Raw genomic sequence first — 15,339 nt, forward strand, 5'->3', positions numbered from 1 at the left:
TTAACCTCTGAAATGGACATGATAGTGCCCACCTTGTAGGATTGGTTTAAACATTGACTGGGGTCATTATGAAAATCACTGGCATCGTATCACTGGCATTAGCAGTAGCTACCATTTATTGAGCACTTATTATCATTTGGATGCTTTATTTCATCATGGGCCACATATGCAATGGTGGTCCTCAGATGATATCACCTAGTGACATCATAGCCATCTTAGTTTGTGAGAGTACACTCTGATGTTCACGAAACCATGAAATGAATTGATGAAGCATTTCTCAGTGATCCATGACTGTTATCAAGATGATGATGATGTTGATATTCTCTGTAGTCGGGAGCTTCTGCTTATTTAGGCATTATTTTCTCCTGCCTGGATGATTACAATAACTCCTTCATCTTCCTGCCTCATTCAGTCTTGTTAACCTCCACAAAGTCTTTTTTAAAAAAAAATTTTAGGGGCTGGGGAGATAGCTCAGTCGGTAGAGTGCTTGCCTTGTAAGCACAAGGCCCTGGGTTCGATCCCCAGCACCCCCCAAATAAAAATTTTAGTTGTAGATGGACACAATACCTTTATTTTATTTATTCATGTGGTGCCGAGGCTCAAACCCAATGTCCCATGCGTGTAAGGCCAGCGCTCTACCATTGAGCCACCACCCCAGTGTTGTGCCCAAAGGCTTGAGACCCCACAAGGACCACCAGAGACCACGATCAATGCAAGCAGCAAAGAGTCATTTATTAGCGAGTTCGAACTCGGTCCTCTGCGTCCTTAATCAACGACGCTAGGAGAGAGGCCCCGAGCCCTCGTCAGCAGGGTTTTTATAAGGAAAAGCAAGCAGTTTTACAGTATTCTTCTAATTGGCTAACATTCGAACAGCTAAACCTCCCCTGGTTGGGTCCGGTCAATCTATTTGATTTTCATTGGGTCCGGCCAGAACTGGACGGTCCTAGAGGAAGAAGGGAGGAGGGAAGGGGTGAACTATTCAGGAGCTGAGTCGGGGCTAGGCCCTGCTCTCGTCCTTGACGGATAAGGTCTCCAGGCAACTGCACATTCCTCGGACAAATATCTCTTAACAACCTTGGTAAGCACAGGGGCCCAGCAGTCCTGTTTGTCCTTGAGACAGTTAGCAGCACAGTTACATTGATAAGCAGGAACCATGAAAAAAAAAAATAACCTTACCCTTAGATGGCCAATAAGAAACCTGTTACTTACCCCGCGCGAAACCTGCCCCTTCACCCTATAAAAACCCTGTACCCCAAAGCCCGGTGTGCCACTTCACCGAAGCTCCGGCTGAGGTTTTGCTGCGCACCCGCAGGCGCCTGTGTACCTAATAAATAGCCTCTTGCTTTTGCAGCCAGTGTTCGCGTGATTTTCCTTGGACAGGGGGACGGAGGGTCTTTCATTTGGAGGTTCCACCGAGATCTGCTGCCCCGAATCCCTGCCCGAGGAACTTCTGGAAGAACTACTGGGAGGTAAACTGGCCAGCTCGTTGTCGTGTTTGTTTCGTGTTTCATGTTTGTTTCTACGTCACTTGAGTGCAGCGTTTGTACGATCACTCGTGGTCACTTTGTACTTTGGGCAGCCTGAGAAGCTCAGACTTCTCCCCTGCCACCCTGGGAGACGTCCTAGGGGTTTTGGTGCCCGATTCGTCGGGACTTGCTTGGTGCCCGATTCGTCGGGACTTGGTGCCCGATTCGTCGGGACTTGTTTGGTGCTCGATTCGTCGGGACTTGTTTGGTGCTCGATTCGTCGGGACTTGCTTGGTGCCCGATTCGTCGGGACTTGTTTTTGGCCGGAGGGGCTTGCACTCTCCGACCAAGACGCGCAGCGCTTGTAATCTGTTGTCTGGTCTGTGTTTTCTTGTGTCCTGTGCTTGTTTCTTAAATTCCTTTTTTTACCAGCAAGACTGAAATGGGGCAATCCATGGTAACCCCCCTGAGTCTCACCCTCGACCATTGGCAAGACGTCCGGAACTGTGCCGGCAACCTGTCGGTCGAGGTCAAAAAGAAGAAGTGAGTAACCCTCTGCACTCTAAATGGCCAACCTTCAACGTAGGCTGGCCCAAAGAAAGGTCTTTGCGACTCTGTCGCATTTGAGTGACTCTCACATCTGAGCAGCTTTTGTGCTGCATTCTGGCGACTTGTCGCTTCTGGTTAACTCTTGGTCCCATTTGGGCATTGTGTTGCGCCTGGGCAACTCTTTGATATAATTGGAAATTGTTTGTTTTTATTGACAAAGTACCAGCTAGCCAATTTTTGATTTAGCGTGCTACGTGTCTGTCTGTTTGTGTATTGTACTATATGGTCTTTACTCTTGCCTTCTATTAAATTCTTCATTGTGTTAATCCGATCTTAGGCTTAGGGATACTCATTGCAGGGTACTTTACAGTCCTTCTCCTTGTTCCTGAGAGATTTGTTTACTCCAATCCCCCTAGGCAGAGAGCTTAGCAGCTCCATTCCTCAAAAGTAGTGAGAAATGATGTTTTGTGATCTTCTGCATTCAAACCTAACCTGATTTCTCAACCAGGAAGAAAAAGGGTTAAAAAGTCCTGGGTAATCCTCCCTCCCCTCTGCCTGGCCTTGCCAAAACGTGCATTGGAATGTAAGCTGCAGCAGTCTCAGCGGGAAGGGGCGGGTAACCTGAAGAAAAGAAAAAAAAAAGTGTCTGTTTTAAACTTCTGGGCTGGTACCCAGAACTAACTTATTTTCTAGGATTCTTTGTTTGTTTTGTTTTTCTTTAATGCTGTATTTTTGAGCTTATAATTTTGATCTTGCATACCTAGGTTAATGATTTTTTTTGATCAGTTCTATTTTTTATTCAACTAGAGTTTTTGAACATCTGTTACATTGCAATGGAGATAAAGTTACAAGGTCTTATCAAAACTGAGCGCTCCTAAAATTAAAATTTGAAAATGGATCCAAATACTTTTAATTCACGTGATTTAAAGGTTCAATTCAAATTGGGTAAACTAATGAAAGTAAAATGTCTTTGAAAATAACTCACAAGTCTCTAGGTGGTCAAGCAAATAAAATATTAATGTTAATAAAATGTCTAGTATCAATTGTTCCTAGGACTTTTCTTCAACAGGAAAGAGACAGCAAATACTGTTCAGGACACTTGCCTGCTTTCTTGGTTTTTACAGAATAAGTGAATTAGAGTTAACATGTATGGGATTACTCAAATGTGTTTGTTGGTGACATCTGATTAATTTGCAAAATTAAAATGCTCATTGTTAAATAACATCAAGTACTCTTAACCCCCCAAATCCCATGGAGTATCGTACTTAAACATTATTGGTGTTTTCATAGGTTGGTAAATTAAAAAGAGTTTAAAATTGCTTTGTGTCATTACTAAAAACAAGGTTATTAAGAGTTATGTTCTAACAGATAAAACCTCAACTCGGAGAGTGAGTGTTCCATCTGCTCCCTTACCACTTCCCCCTGCTCCCCCTCCAGTTCTGCAAAGCTCCAAGGAGCTCTTAGACTTGGATTTAGAGCTACCATCTCCCCTTTCACTGTGTTTCAGTTAGAGTTGTTTCAGAATGTGAACAGAAAGGGGTCAACAGGTAGGAAAGAAAGAATAAAAGGTTCTGGGTTTGAAAATATATTTAATAAAAAGAAAAAGAAAATGTTTCTGGGTAAGAAAGTGCCTGTGTGATGGAATACATGAGGGTCTAAGTAAGTGCTAAGAAAGTCTGTGTGTAAGTAAAGGGCAAGTTTCAACAAGTCTGTGTGTAACTAAGTTGGTTGTGTGTATGTGAGACAGCTAAAGCTATTAAAGGTTTTTCCTAAGGTGAAATACTAATGTGTTGATATAAACCAAAGTTTAATCTACATGGTAAAATGGCAAGGATTTCTTAGAAACACTAATTTACTCTTAACTTTGTGTCTATTAAGTTTTATTCTTTAGAACAATTAGTCTTAAAAATTGGGGTGTATACAATTATGGTTAAACAACTGTTAAAGTATTGTACTGTGTTACAGAGTCTACATTTTTCTTAAAAAAAAAAAAAACTAAATTTGGTAAGAAAAAAAGTGTCAAGGTAATTGTGAAATGGTTTCTAGTTGTATATTAAATGTGTTCATATTTTCCAGGTATACAAGTTTTTAAAGCAGGGAATTTATCAAGCTGCTATTCTCCAGATTAAACTTGTCTGTAATGGTAATCTTAAACTTATAAAGAGTAAATTTTAATTGGGGATTTATTTCTATCATTTAATGTTCTATTATAGGACCTGCTATCAATGGGGTACGTGTAAAATTTGTTACTTTTTACACTGAGATAAAGAACTTCAAATATAAATGTATTTATAAAAGTTAGAGCCTGATTTGTTTAAAGGTTCATATTGTAGAAGGTAAAAGCATTTTGCTACACAAAAGAAAAGTTAAAAACTCTCTCAGCCTTTCTTTGATTGATTCCTGTTTTGGATATAATGTTAGACTGTGTTAACTAATGTTCATATGGACTCAGAAATCAATATATGTAAACTTCTTAAATTGACATTTAAGAAAGAGTATAATGCATTATAGCAAAAATGGGACAACAATGACTGAGTGTGGGGTCCCTGACTTCATGACTGTAAAAGTTATGTAGATGGTCTAGTCTCTGTAACTCTCCTGAAAACAAAGAATAATGCTTACATAGTCTTTAACTTAATAATAAGACATGTATAAATGTTGCTAACATAACTCTTTAGATGTGCATTTCCATCAGAGAACAGAGCTCCATCTGATCTCAGCTTAATCTTCAAAATCTGTGTTTATAAACCTTTATTTTCTAATACTCCTTTGACCCTCACTGAACTTGAAAATTTGGTCATGCTGGTCATGGCAAAAGGGGCAAAAATTAGTTGTAGGATTAGAACACTTAAAATCTGTAAAGAGTCACGCCTTACCTGAGATAAGGCTCTGCCTCCCCCCTTACTGCATGTTAGAGTGACTCCAAGATAAGTCAGACTTCAGCTTATTTAAAGTTATAATCAAAAGATTGGTTTTTTTGTTGTAAAATTACTATGATCTCAAATAGGAAATATAATGTGGTTCTCAGTCAAAATTCAAGATAGCTATTATACAAGCAGAATATATTTTTACTCTTGCTAATTTCACTTTGTAAAACTGTTACCTGTTAATGTTTTGCAGACGTAGCTTCAAGAACACGCAACCTAGGTAACTTGTAATAATAAGCCATCACCTAACAGATAGTGGTAACAAATACCAGAACAGATAGTAGTAACTTCCAGTACTAATACAGACTCCAGTTAGATAAAAGGGTAAATAACTGTAAAGTTATGGACATTAAAGTTAAAGCCCAGTACTCTTACTTTATGACTGGTGAAACTGGCTTGCTGGATGATTAAGATCAAACTTAGAGATTGAAATTAAATACAGAAGGCAAGATAGGCCAGTATTTGGATCTTTTGTCCTCAGTCAGCCTGAACCCATGAACAAGAGAACTTCTCTAAGGAGCTTTGCAACTCTGTGTCACACAACCTCCTGATCAAGGAGATTGTTGAGACTAGAGGATGAAAATCGCTCAGTGCATCTGCTGCAGAGGAGGGTCATGGAAAAAAAGGAGACACCCCTAATGCTTTCAAGGAAAGCCACCTCATCGACAAGACCCTGCCTAACCAATGGCACTAATGGAGCTAAGAAGTTGCTCTTAAGTTCTCTATGAGTGGCCCCTGTGGAAACTCAGCTGACTCTTTAATAAGACAGGAACCAGGTCAATTTGACCAGCTTGGTCTTGGACACCCAGCAAAACAGTTAAAACCAAAATATAACCATTCTTGGGCATTTAAGAGAAATAACAGTTAAATGTAACTTAAGATGTACACTTGTGTTAATCCACTAGAATAAAAACTGGAAGCTACAAATGAAAGAAAGATTCTTCAGCAAATGTGCCTGATAACTATCAAGAGAAACTGCCAGAGTCAGAAGTTTTTAGTCAGTTTAAGGCCTACAGACCTTCCTAAGCTATACAGGTAAACTTGATCTATGTTTGCTCGTATGATTACCTAGCCCTAAGTAACAGAAGTATAGAGCTCTCTACTAAACACAGGTAATACCAATAAAGGGATATTTTACAAAAATCAGATGACATTAAGTAGCTTAACTATATTTTTGGGGATATCTATGACGTTAAAAGTTACATGTTGTGTTTACATTCCTGATAACCTGGACAATGTTAAAGTTCCCAAATAAAGGCCTTGTCCTTTCCAGCCTTTGCTAGGTCTAGTTATGGGAACAATTTCTCAGTTCTTCCACCTCCTGGTGAGAGATTGACTTCTGTCATTTTCATGATACTCAGTGGCATGCTCCAGATGCTGCAACATTTACTTTGTACTAATTTCATTTCAGTACTCATGTCTTCTTGTTCTTCTATCATAGAAGCACCCACCCCCAGATGACTTTACAACCTGCTCTTCCCCAACCAGACTTCTACCTTGGACCCCTCGATTGACCCGATTTTTTTAAAAAAAGAAACTCCAAACTGCTTGCCCCTCACTGCCCCCTTTCAGCTTCGAAGCAGCCAGAATGACCGACGCCCCCTTTTCCTTAAAGCAGTTGGGAGTTCCTATAGCTAAAGGGGGGAGAGAACTGAAGAACAAAGGAAACTTTGACCTATAGGGGATGTAGGGTGCGCTCACTTCTTGGGACTTTTGGAATATCAGCCATGGCCCCCTTCTCCCTGCTGGGAGAAGTCTGTATTATTCCCTTTAAACAATCCAAACTATGGTCCTTACTCAACAGTACCAAATGATTAAGCAAACTGATAACCGAGGCAGGATGGACAAATGGATATAAGATTCTATCCATGATAAAGAAAAGGGGGGAATGAAAGGCCCCAGCTCCATGCCTCAAACCCTGAGTCGAGGCTGAGCCCCACTCCCGTCCTTGGCGGATAAGGTTTCCAGGCTACCGCACATTCCTCAGACAAATATCCCTCTTAAGCACAGGGGCCCAGCAGTCCTGTTTGTCCTTGAGACAGTTAGCAGCACAGTTACATTGATAAGCAGGAACCATGAAAAAAAAAAATAACCTTACCCTTAGATGGCCAATAAGAAACCTGTTACTTACCCCGCGCGAAACCTGCCCCTTCACCCTATAAAAACCCTGTACCCCAAAGCCCGGTGTGCCACTTCACCGAAGCTCCGGCTGAGGTTTTGCTGCGCACCTGCAGGCGCCTGTGTACCTAATAAATAGCCTCTTGCTTTTGCAGCCAGTGTTCGCGTGATTTTCCTTGGACAGGGGGACGGAGGGTCTTTCACCAGCCCTCCAACCGAGGCTTTTCCAGAAGAATTTTCTTCCTGAACTTAGCTCTGATCGCATCATCTACCACTTAGGACTTTCAAATATCTCCTTGTTTCCTAAAGGAGAAAGGCCACGCTTATTATTAGCTCCATGTGTTGACAAGTGTTAATTTTGAGGACAGCGCAACAAATATCTATTGAGTGCTGACTTTCTTACCTGCACTCCACCAATGGCACAGCAAGGCTCATTGGGGGAGGAGGGCCACAGCTCTCCAGTAAGGGTTTGAGCAGGACTGGACACCAGCGGCTCCAGGGGGCACTTTATTTCCTATGTGAAGAAGCAGTGCCTGGACCACAGTGGGGCTCCCTGGAGTGGGGCGGAGCAGAGGACTGGAGGAATCCTGGATCCTTGCATAGTCTCTGTCCTCGGGCTAATCTCTTTCCCTTAGTGGTTCTGAGCCTTAGGTGCACAGTACTAGTAGCAAGGACTGAACTGCCTTCCATACAGTTGCAGGGTCGAGAGAGGGCTTGTGAATTCGAAAGGGCTTATAAATTAGGGAGCCCTCTCTGAGCCCACAAACGCTCTGCTCTTATTGCCCTCCGTGCTGACTGCGATCAGTACAGACTTAAACAGAACCTAATCGCCAGCAGTCAGCTTCCAAGATAAAAGCCCCATTATGAGCACCGGGTGTGTGAGAGGCCCGAGGAGATTATTTATTTGTAATTCAAACTACCTTGTTTCTCTTATTTTTACAGCAGTTCTCATAATGGCAAAAAATAATAGTGTAGCAAAAGGGAAAAAATAAAAACGACAATAATCCCACCCACACAGGAGCAAACATTATTGATTCCTTTTTGTATTCCCTTCTAGCATCTTTCCCAAGCTTGTGTGGTGTGCACGTCATTTTATAGCCTGCTTTCCCCACGTAATGCACCACAAACCTCTTTTCACATTAATAAATGTGCCTTCACAGCGTGATTATGAATGGCTGCATGTTATTCCAGTGTGAGGATACTCTTTAATTTATTTAGCCAATACACTCCTGCTGGCAGGCAGGTTAATTCTTACTTTTTCCTGTTACAAACAGGTGCAGAGACATCCTTACAGCTGCATCTGTGTGTACATCCTTCCCCTTTTCCTCAGGTTAAATCACAGAACCAGAATTACAGGGTCAAAGAATAGACATATTTTTAAAAAAAGACTTTTGCAGAGAACTATCACTTGCCTTCTAGTAAGATGGTATACTCAATTGGATTTCGAAGGTCATTTCTGTCTAATAGTGCATGGTGCCAAATAAATAAACTTTGAACTTTCAAATGGAATTAACCTCTCCTAGGCTATAATAAGGGTTTTGTCAGAAATGTTTATGATTCTATCTGGGGATGGTGCTCAAGGACAGCATTAGGCCCGTCAAGCCAAATTAACAAGTTTTAGGCTCTTCTCTTCATTGGATCTTTGTTAACATTTAAGAGTGAGAGTATAATTTATATAGGATATAGCTATATTTTAATTGATACCAGCAGGAGATGCTAACATTCACACATATCTGGTTCTCCCCAGGCCTATGGGAAGATCACACTCCCCAATTCTTTGCAGTAAGCTGGGGCTGGTGACCGGTCCTACCCAATGGCTTGTGAAGAGAATGATGTGGGTCACTTTTGGACTAGAAGACTTAATTGCCAGTCTTGACTCACCTTGACCCTCCTGCACACTGCCTGGGGAGACCCTGTGTTACAGATTGTCCCCTGTGGGACCACAGAACCTCAATTTCCCTGGGTCTCTGAGCATCTCCTGGAAGATAGTGGACCTGGAGAGGGTTACCTGCACTCATAGTAGACCATGCAAATGAGAAGTCAACTTGTGCTAGGTCATTAAGATTTGGGGTTTTTTAAAAAATTGAACTATAATCTAATTTATCCTGACTAATATAGTAACGTAATTGTATTCCAGATCTAAGTTATTGGTCACTTTACAAATATTCTTCAGGGTATCTGTTTTGTGCTGAGCATTTTGGAGGATAGATGAAAACATAAAGCTCTGTTTGCAGAAAACATAAAGCTCTGTACGTGCAAAGTATGTGCGACTTGTAACATGACTCATCTCTATCGTTCACTGAACAATGTGTATGTATATCAAATATCACAGATGGGTACAGCATGTCCTCTCTAGAGGCACTTGTGATGCACTTGTTAACCTTAGTAACAGTGCTGTGGACATCTATTGTTGTGGAAGGGCATCCCTTGCTCTGTCCTTCCCCTCTTTCTTTAGAAGACTTGTCTCCTATTCCATGTGGTCCCAGTGTGGTCACCAAATACAGTCCCCACTTCCCTGGCTACTGGAAAAGGCATGTGATTTCTCTGGAAATTTTCTGAGTTGAAGGTAGAGGTGGGAGTTTGATCTTGCTCCCTGTGTCTCAAGGTATAGAGGAAGTGACTCCAGAAACAATGTCCCCAAGAAGCCTGAGACAGGACAACTCACAGACCATAGCTGAGATGAAATCTGGACTGAACAGTGACAGATGCTAATGCAGTTTGAGTCCTTGGATCCAGATGGGCCTGAGGCTAGTATCACCTGTGCACCTCCAGGTATATAAGTTAATAATGTCCTTTCTTCCTTTGTGTTTCAGCTAGCTTCAGTCTCTTCCAACAGTAAGAACTCTCATTAATACAAGTATTTTGTTTGGTGACACAAGTAAATAAGAACATGCCAATAACCAAAACAAAAACAGAAAACTTCATGTGCAAATCTTGTTTAATCCTTATTGCAATCCCACCTCATTGGTATAGTTATTAGCATCAGCCCTGCTTTACAGAGGAAGATAGTAAGACTGGGTCAAGGTGGGTAACTTACTCAAGTCATGCTCAGTGGGAGACAGGAAAGAATAAGACCCAGTCTGGTCCCAAGCCCATCTGTCCACACGGGCACAAGTCTAACAAACGTCAAAGTTTGTAGAAAATGTTTTCGCCTCCTTTTTTTTCTATCTGAAATTATCTTCAAGGAGTGACAAAATAAATCGTGACTGTTTTGTAGAAGTGAACACAATTCCTCTGCTTTGCAGAAGGAAAATACAAATCCTTATGAAATATTTTTAATTTTTAAAGAATTTAAAAGAAACGTATGGTTATTTGGCATAGTTCTAGGATCTTTGCTTAGAAGTAAGAAGTAGCTGAGTTTGGAAAGGTGAGACGTCGTGATAATGAGAATGTTTAATGGATGAATTAATATCTTCCTGCCCAGGATTCTGTCTGCTATGTCATCCCATGTTGCCATGTATGGTTTATATTGTCACTTTCTCTCCTGAATATCAGGCCAGCGTGGAGGAACCCGCCCGCCTCTCTGGTGAGCTGGCCACCAGGGCAAGGGCATGCCAGGTGCTGAGGGGTTGCAGACTCTTGCAGTGGACGAACGTGGCTGCCTGCAACGTCATCGGAGCAGGAAGCAGAGGGGAGGCTGCCACTCAGGTGCTGGCAGTACCAGGGCTCAGGCAGCAAGCACAGTGGCCATGATGCTGACAGTGTCTGTGGAGCCAGAGCCAGTGACCCCCTGGGGGGACGCCAGAGCTCCTGAAGGTCCATGGAAGCCTTTGCATGACCAGGTTGAAGGCTGAGGACACTGTTCCTGGTGTCTTCTAACTGAGTTTACTTTGCGCTTGCACAGACAGAATGGCCTCTTTAAAGTCCAGTGTCCTTGTGGAGCCAACAGAAATTTAAGGCGAGACAGCATATTGAGACTGTGGAGTGCAGAATGGATGGCTGTGGACTCTGGACACAGACTGCCTGCCTCTGGCTCTCTTGGTCGTGGAGTCCTGGCAGTTGACTCTGCCTCTGTTCCTCCATTTTCTCCTCTGGCCAGTGAGGGTGACTGTAATACCTCCCTGCTCCCCAAGAAAGTTGTTAGAAGTCAACAATAAATTAGTGCATGGAAAACACTTGGATCACGTTGGACAGTGATCTTGCGCCTGGTCAGTGCTAGAAGAGACCCTTTGGGAAAGCTGGTGTTTGCATGTGAACAGAGGGGTCCTCAGTGAGCCTAGACCAGCACTTAGCAGCAGCGACCTTGGCAAGTCACATGCTTTTTCTGCCGTTGAATGAAATGTGATCACCTGAGGACACAGCCTCCTCAAGTCTGGCACATCAGAGGTGCGTAGTAGATGGAACTTTCCCTCTGGATCTCAGCCTTCCCATCTGCAGAGTGGAGGTGGTTGAGGTCTCTTCTGTCTCTAACTAAGAATTTGAATCTGATATTTGATGTTTAAATGAATGACAAGGAGTTGAAGGCTGTCTCAGGCTCTCCCCTGGCCATGGATTTGGGGGCACCTGAACGGACCTCCTGGCTGTTGCTGTGTTATGAAGTGGTTATGAAGTCTCAACCATCAAGCAGCCAGTGAGGCTGGGCAATGAGAACAGGATTCCAAACGCTGGAAAGGGACATCCTGGGTGCATGCGGACAGCTGCTCAGTGGCCAAAGACAGTGAACCTTCCCTGCTTTGCCTAAGGAGGCTGGAAGGTGCTGGAGGTGTCACCCCATTAGGAAGCCATTACAGCTGAGGATAAAAGGGAATTCATAGCTTCTCAGGCATTTGAAGCCCTGAGATCTGCCCAAGTCCCAGGCTTGGCAATCTGTCCTGACTCTTATCAGTGGTGTGATCACGGGCAACTTGCTCAGAGAGAAGCTCTTTAAATGTGACTTTTCTAAGACAAGGGTGGCATTATAATAGCTGCTTCACATGATGCTCTTAACGTACGCCAGTCCTGAGCCATCAGTCAAATGGCAGTCATCAGGTGGTGACAATCACTACAGGCAGATTATAGTCCCCCTCCTCTTCCAGTCTTGGGCTCTTTTCTCCGTGTTGAGATGCTCTGGAGGACTTGGGGTCCTTGGAACTTCAGATCCACTTACTTCAAGTAAATTGCTGTCCCTGTGCAAGAGCACCGCCTTATTTTCCCACACTTCACCCAAATTCTGGGGTGTCTAGGCCCCCAACACCTGACTCAGCCTTACCCCTTCAGCCCACAGGAGCTTCCGGGCCCTGCCATTTCAGTTGGGGAGTTTTCTCCAGAGTTTCCCATCAAGTGCTTCTCTTTCCATAATGTTTTGAGAGAGAAGACTCTCGTGCCACACTGAGATGGCCACCTGGTGACCTGTGGGCTGCTTGTGGTCCAGTGGAAGAGCAGATCATGGCTTCGAATGTTCTTTTGGATTTAGATGGGGCGCGCACCTCACCGCACCCCGCTCCACCGCACTACTTACGGTCCTTACCCTCACCCAGCTCACACACATTATTTAATTCTTTGGTCCAGCTCCCACAGGCTCTTGAGATTCCAACTTCTATTTGAGTCCAGTTTCACAGCTTTGTAATCAGAAGGACCTGGGTACAAAAGCCAGGCTCTGCCCTACGAGTTGGCTGGTCTTGGGCAAGATGTTTAACCTCCCTGAGCTTCAGTCCATTAGCGTAGGGTCCAGCTCATGGGAAGTCCTCAGAAAACATACTCAGCAACTTGGAGAGCCCTTTGTATTTGAGAAGAGGAGGCTCTGCTTCTATGGTCACTGTTTACAGTCGTCTTCTTGAAGCTAACACTCTATGAAGCTTTCTGGCGGGACTTTCTCGCAGTCCTCTTATTTTGGAAGCTTGACCGATCAAACATTATCATCCCATTTCTATAGCGGGGTGGGGGTGGGGAGTGCGCTAGAGAGAGATTCAGTGCTTGTAAGTTCCTGCCGTCTGAAAGCCACGTTTACTACTCCCAGTCCAGCTAGCAGTTACCGAGCCTCTTTGAGATGGATGCTATTTTTTTTTAATTTAAATTAAAAAAAAACTGTTGTTTGTTCTTTTTAGTTATACATGGCAGTAGAATGTCTTTTGACATATCATACATACATGGAGTATAACTTCCCATTCCCATGGTTGTACATGATGTAGAGTTACACTGGTCGTGTGTTCATATATGAACAAAGGAAAATTACATCCGATTCATTCTACTGTCTCCCCGCACCCCACTATTGTGAGTCCGTATCCGCATGTCAGAGAGAACATTCAGCCTTTGGTTTTTTGGGACTGGCCTATTTCACTAAGCATGATATAGTCTCTAGTTTGAAGTGGATTCTAATGTTCCCAGTCTACAGATGAGAAAACTGATTTACAGGTAAGTTTGGGTTAAGTGTCAGGGTAGCTGAATATGATATAAAATTTGCCAATAACGGGGCCATGTAAGTTAGGGGCAACTTGTTGACTTCCACAAGCCTTGGTCTTCTCATCTGAGAAATGGGAAATTTCCTCTAAGGATTGAGGATTAAGGATTGAGGATGAGATTGCCTCTAAGGATTTTTCAGCTCTGAAGTCCTAGATACCTCTATCTGCCTCTCAGACTCACCTCTACTCTCCTCCAAAGAGCAGAGTTGAACTTGACAAGTTTGTCCCTCAGGGGCCCATGTCCTTACCACTTTCTTGAAGACCATGTGTAGAAATTGCTTTTACTGCTGGACAGGGAAGTTTGTAATAAAAGCCAACTCCGCGGGTGCCCTAATTCCACTTTAGGAAGGATGAACATATTGTTTTAATTAATCATACGAAAGCAAAATTAGCATGATTGTGTGATAGGTGTTGTAAATCACCCCGATCCACATCGTCGAGCAGAGAGCATTTAGTTATTCTGAAGTTGTTAAAGATTTTATCTACCCAAGTGAAAATTCAATTAGCACTAGCTTCAGCTTATATAAAACTAGGAATTTTCAACTGTGGGAAAATACTCTTTGTGTGTGTGAATACCACCTTATGCCACTTTGATAAATTACTGTAATTAACTGTATCCTACGCAAGCTAAACAAAATTTACTGAACTGTTGTCGTATAAAAAGGAGATCGTCTCTTCTCTTGTCGGGGAGATTACTCTAATCTCTACATGATACTGACTTGAATATCATGCTTTTTCTGCTGAGGTCTGAGAATATCTACAGAGTTCTCACTGGCACCAGAGAGAGATGCTCGGTTTCCACCACACTCCACCTTTCCCCCTCCGGGTGCACAGACATCAGCGCTGGGCTTCGCTGTGATTCAATTAAATGTGCTGCATTTAATTAGCTGGCTGGGGAAACCCTGCAAGCAGAACGGAGGTGGAACACCCTGATAACTTAGCCAGAGGGCTGAGTTATTTCGGGAAGGGCAGAGGATGATGGAAGAGGCCTAGAGACGCACTCTGGCACGAACCTCCCAGCACTTTGCTCCTTGTGACTACCTGGCTCTGCCTTTCCATCTTCTCCCCTCCAGATCTTACCTGTACTTCAAGGTCAACCCCTCCTCTTTTCAGAAACCTTCCAAAGAGTTTTGTAAGTGTGTTCTTCCTGGAAATGTTTGCCACGTGCTCTCTCCTAATCCATCATGTATCTCCTTATGGGTCCTCTGAAATTTTCTCTTTTCCCCCATCCATGAGATCTAACTCTCAATGAAAGACCATGGACACTGGCAGGATTCCCACCAGGAACGGGCCAGCTTCATCCTGAACTTCGTCATACCAACTGTTCAACTCCCAACTCTTGGTGGGCAAAGCTCTTGGAACAAGATCACTGAGCCACAGAGTGTCTAGTGTTGTGATCATTTGGAAGGAGTTTTCAAGTTATTTTTTAGCAGCAGCTCTACTACTATTATTAGCTAACACCTACTGAATATATATATTCTCTGTGCCAAGCATGTTGCAAAGAGTGTGACAGGTATAATCATCTTTTTTTGTGTGCATGTGTGTGTAGATTTTTCTTTAATTCTGATTTGAACAAATCAAAAGTATGAAAAACATTTGAGACATCTAGGGGAAATTTAACACATATTAGATTTTAAAGGTATAATCATCTTTAATCCTTACTAGGACCTCTGCAATAGGTGCTATTAGCTACAACTCAAAGATGAGGAAACTGAGGTTCAAGAAGCATGAACCAGCTGGCTGTGGTGGTGCATGCATATAATCCCAGCAAGTTAAGAGGTGGGAGTATTGCAAGTTCAAAGCCAGCCTCTGCAACTTAGCAAGGCCAAGAATTTAGCAAGACTCTGTCTCAAAATAAAAAATAATAAAAAGGGCTAGGGGTGCAGCTCAGTGGTACAGTGC

General features: G+C 43.0%; 1 non-coding gene across 1 annotated transcript; it reads left to right on the top strand.

The window, feature by feature from the left end:
- Window positions 1-460: 460 nt before the first annotated feature.
- Window positions 461-534, top strand: Trnat-ugu (transfer RNA threonine (anticodon UGU)). Its single transcript has one exon. It is a non-coding gene; the product is annotated as a tRNA-Thr (tRNA).
- Window positions 535-15,339: the final 14,805 nt, after the last annotated feature.

The sequence above is a fragment of the Sciurus carolinensis genome, chromosome 6 (genome assembly GCF_902686445.1).
Source record: "Sciurus carolinensis chromosome 6, mSciCar1.2, whole genome shotgun sequence".
Classification (NCBI taxonomy): Eukaryota; Metazoa; Chordata; class Mammalia; order Rodentia; family Sciuridae; genus Sciurus; species Sciurus carolinensis.